This window comes from Montipora capricornis, chromosome 10 (genome assembly GCF_036669925.1).
Source record: "Montipora capricornis isolate CH-2021 chromosome 10, ASM3666992v2, whole genome shotgun sequence".
In the NCBI taxonomy this organism is placed as follows: domain Eukaryota; kingdom Metazoa; phylum Cnidaria; class Anthozoa; order Scleractinia; family Acroporidae; genus Montipora; species Montipora capricornis.
Genome location: NC_090892.1, coordinates 24,616,894 through 24,621,893, shown reverse-complemented (window position 1 = coordinate 24,621,893; position 5,000 = coordinate 24,616,894). Strand labels below are relative to the sequence as shown.

At 38.1% G+C, this 5,000-nt stretch overlaps 1 long non-coding RNA gene across 2 annotated transcripts in view; it reads left to right on the top strand.

The window, feature by feature from the left end:
• The window catches only part of LOC138019321 (uncharacterized), a 35,107-nt gene that overhangs the window by 8,310 nt on the left and 21,797 nt on the right, over nt 1-5,000 (top strand). The window lies entirely within an intron of this gene.

The following is a 5,000-nucleotide window of genomic DNA, read 5'->3' as shown; positions in this document are numbered from 1 at the left end:
AGATATAGCACCATTGATGTATTGGCTTATGAGGGGGTACGGACACTACACACAGTGAATAAGCTTCTGAATAACTTCAAAATTTAAGCATTTATTGAACTATGCAACATGAAATAGTGTTTTATTTCAAAGATTCATATCCACTGAGTTAAATAAAGTAATCATAACTATAACAACTTGACAACAAAATGTTCAATTATAATCCTTTCTATCAATTCATCACATTTGGTATGAAAGTAACACAAACTGTTGTAGGAAACGTTTTACAAAAATTGTTCTGGTTTGCAACATTTTCCACCCTTAATTACTCATCCAAAAATGTTTTTAAGTCTGTCTGGACCAACTATGAAGTATTATTTCTGCTTTTCACCTTTTTATTTATTTTAAGATCATCCAAAATCTAATTGTGTGGGGAGGGGGTACGGACACTACAGGATTGCATAATGTTTTTGCACCTTTTTAACGGCACTATTTAGGATAAACATCATATTTCTAATTATTGCAAAAGTAACTTTATAATTAGTGTGTTTATACACTATTAGTATAAACCTACTGATGGTCTAACACGAAACACTCGCTCTGAAATTGGCTACTCTACTCTAATCTACAATAGCCCATTCAGCTGAGTGTGACCGCATGGGCTGTAAATTCGTAGTCCACTCGTCCTTGAGGTCTAACTGTTAGTGATACATTTACACAAACCTGACAATGTTTGCAGACTTTTCTAGGAGCTTTGTAGAAAAGCTGAATAGTTGACACCTGTTGGTACTTAAAGCGTCACAAAGCACTGGCTCATCTAAAACAACAAGGATTTGACAGAAAGTTTCCCACGATATATCATCAACTGTGGGCCAGTAATATAAGCCTTTTTCATCCTCTCTCTTCATGAACTTAAGCTGAGCAAGCTGCCGGTCATCGTCCATTTCTAAAATCTGAGCCACAAACTCTTTCTTCCGTCCATTCGTACCTGTAAGGTATACAGTGACAAAGTCATCTGTTATTGGATCTCTGTTTTCCTCTTGTACTATGCCATCTTGGAGGACTTCTTCATCATCATCTGAAGTTTGGATGTCTTGGTTGTGGAGCTTCCAACTCAAATCTTTCTTGGTCCAGTCCTCCACATGTTCCTTGTTTGTACAGATTTGACTTCTTCGATTTGAGCAATGTTGACAATAGCAAGAAAGCTTTCGAACCAGGAGACTTCCTTTCTTTCCATTACTCTTTACTGCATGTAGTTTTTGGGTACCTTTTAATGTTTTTGCCTTTGCTTCTGGCCTGTTTCTCACTACTTGATCCTTATCAACAAAGACAAAATGTCTCTCAGAATATTCACCTTCACCAGATGGTTTCAAGTTATGTTCAAGTTTTTTTTGCAAAACTTGAACAGTGATTTTGCGTCACTTATAACAGCTTTCTCAGTAAGGACAGCCTTTGCACAGGCATTTTTTACAACGTTTCCTAGTCCATCACAAACACTCTTACCATGACTTGTCTCAAAGAAATTTCGAGTAAATCCAGATTCTTTAGACGAAATGTCAGCAAATACAATTCTCAATAATCTCAATAATAACTGCAGTGAAGAATCTAAATATATAATTTTATTTTTCATTTATAATTCTTTACTATCATACATTTAGTCTTTAATTTTGTGTGTTTCTCAAAAATAGCTGTTGGACTAAGTGGAGTGTCGCATTAAATGAAATGTTTATCTCTGTGTCAAGAATTTTTTTCATTTCTATAGGCTGGCCACCAGCTTTACAATGTAAGCATTAACCCATTGACTCCCGGAGGTTCCCCATTGACGAGTAAAATCGTCTGGCATTAGACAGAGTAAAAACCTGGCCAGTTTGGGTGTTAAAGGGTTAATGGGGAACAGAAAAATTTGTTGTCATTCTTTTTCCGAAGCATAGCATTATCCACCAAATTTCTCCCTTATTTTAATTATCAGTAAACCGTTTTTGAACTGGTAACAGTTTTCCAATTGTAAAATATGTGTAAGGTTCTTTCTCCTGTGCATGTTGCTAATAGTGGAAGCATCTTGAATGTTGTTCATTCTTCTTGGCTTTGAACAGCTCTTGGGTAAACTCTTGTATAATTATTGTTATTGCCTTTGTCATCTTAATTGTTGGACAAGTTTCAGGATGTTTGGTATGCATGTATGCCAGTACTCTACCTTTGTTTTTACTTGTCATCTTGCAAAAATTTGTTTTATTTCTCACTTATCTATTGATTCAGTCTAGCACATTCTTGTATCAATAATTCCTGTTTCTTTTTCCCTAAAGTTGCACTGCTCTTAGAAGTTGTCAGTTCATTTTCAGGTTTATTTCCTTAAACAGTGAACTTTCCAACTAGAACCTGGATGCGATATTCGATTTAACAATCGATAGACCTTTTTTATAAATGGTGGCCAATTATTTATTATTACCTTTTGTTTACATGCAAATTAGCCTATCTGGTCTTGTTGACATATGCAAAATTCAATAAATATTTATAATAAAATGAGATTAAAGGCTAATTGACATATAATGAAAGAACAATGACCTATGACCTATGGGTCAATGGTAAATTCAGTATCGCGGTGTGGCCCAGTGGTTAGGGCGCTTGCCCTGAGATCCGGAGATCCTGGATTTAAGACTCACTCTGACCACCCTCTGAATTTATTCCTGGTAGTCCCTGGTTCAACTTCCCAGCTGCATTTGTAAATAGCCAACTGGTTTTCCTCCGGCCAGTTGGGTTTCTTAACAGTTGTTGTTGTTGTTGTGTTCTGTTGTTTCGTTGATTGTTTCAGATTGGCCCTGAAAAGCCCCTATGGGGAGTGGTCAATTAAGTATGTGTGTGTGTGTGTGTGTGTGTAAATATGCGCACAATCCACTAGCATTTTCTGTGGATTTTGGTCATCAGTCATTTTGCTTGGACTACTTAGAGAATGTGATTACTGAAGGACATGTGAGTGGGATTTTTAAGGCCATAAAGTAGATAAGAAAGAGAAAAGCATTTAGATTCATGCACATGTGCTGAAATGTGAACCCCTCCCTTTAAAAGGCAAATTTCATTCTATGTAAAAACAACTTGGAATCAATAATTATTATAAATTATGTCATCATTACACAATGTGCAAACAATATAAAGTTCTGTTGAAATGTGATTCCTTGCTTTGCTGTATCTTGTACTTGTGCTAGCTTAGTTACAAACAAATATTAAACGCAGAGTGGTGGAAGCAATTTACACAGGGCACAGTAGACACGAACAATATCATCAGCCAGGGGGAGCAGGGAAATTGGTAGTTCAGTTTTAAGAAGAATAAAAACTTGAAGCCGTCCAATCGCCTGCTCCACATAGATCCTGACATTTGCTATGTTTGATGTTTCGTTGACATCACATGGTAGCAGTTGCATAGATGATGCACAACTAGGTGGAATACACAATGTTGCCATGTGCATCATCAAGTCTTCTCTGATTTTAAACCCCCTGTCTGCCATGACTTCATCATAGGGTTCAATCATGTTTAAAAATCCACTGTTTCTCACTATAAAAATATCAGATGCCCTTCCTCCATAACCTGAGGAGACATTTGGAGTGATTGCAACAAGGACTTCGAAAGTGTAATGATGTTTATATTCGCTCCATAGAGTTGCTGCCAGATCAAGTCCACTTGGTGTTTCTGTAAAGCACTCAAAGCAGTCAATAATGCACCTGACCTTGGGATAAAGCCTTCTGAAACATGATGGCAGAGTTTTCTTGATCTGTTGTCGACCAGGCCACACAATTAGAACTGACAGTTCCTTGGACATAAGCTTTATCCAAGTAATGAAAACACTACTGACTGTGGTAGCTGACACATGGAACCTGAACCCCAAATCAATAGTTAAAAGAGCTATTCTAAGTTTCATAAGAGTCAACAAAAATTCTTGCTCAAGTCTGAGCTTCCTTTCAGGCCCAGGTCTTCCTTTAGAAAAACCAGTTGCTAGCTCAAAAGGAGAAGGAGGTTGAGGTGCTTCTTTAGTTGTTTGCTTTCCACCCCTCCAATATTGCATGGACTGAGCCTTTTCACTCAGATAACTGAATAGAAACTTAAATGTCTCAGTTGAGGGCAGACCTGTATAAACCTTTGCTTCCATTTCTCTTGTCAGCTGTTCAAACTGCAAGGGAACAGAAACGGAGGAGTCCATATCGATTTCCATTTCTTCACTAGTATCATTGCGTCCACCATCTTTATCTGACTCTTTGGAGCAGGGAAACACGCATCTTGAAGGGCCGGCTTTTTGCAACTTGTTTGCTTTCCTTTTCCAAGGCGACCTTTTTTGCAAGAAGTCGGAAACAGTCATAAAAATAGACGGATAGTCCGTTTTAGGATCTTCAGGAGTTATTCTTCCCAATGGAAAATGATTGGAACAGACGAGTGTCCCAGTAGCACCAGGCGAAGGATTAAATGCATCACCTCGTGTCTTCGCTACTAGTTTTGGGTCAACTGGCCACTTGTGATATCTGAAATCCTTCACATGGGATCTAACAAAAGCCAAATCAGGATATCTTTTGTCATTATCGCAAAATCCTACCGCACAACGAGCGTGTTTTGGCATGATAACAAATTATTGAACCATGTCACCATTTGCATTTATGCTCTGGCCACGCGCTCGCCCCAGTTGTTTTGCACCTCCGGCAAAATGGCGGCGTTAACCTTGAAAGGGTCTATTGGGTAAATAATGGGGGAAAAGATGTGAAATTAATGGCATTGTTGTGGAATTTTACACGACTATCCCAGTTTGGGAAAAAAAAGAAAAAAAAAATAATATTAATGGTTTATTCAATACATGTTTTCGTAAAAAAGCCAGTCTTAAAACACTCCGTCCTGCATCTTGGCAGCGATATACAGTGGCTAGACCTCAGGTTACGCCCTTGGATAGTGTTACGCTTGGGGGCGAGGGGCATTTGACATTTGAAAATAAGCGTGAGAAGGGCTCGCATGCTTTCTCAAAGGTCTTGTTGCATAAACACAACCT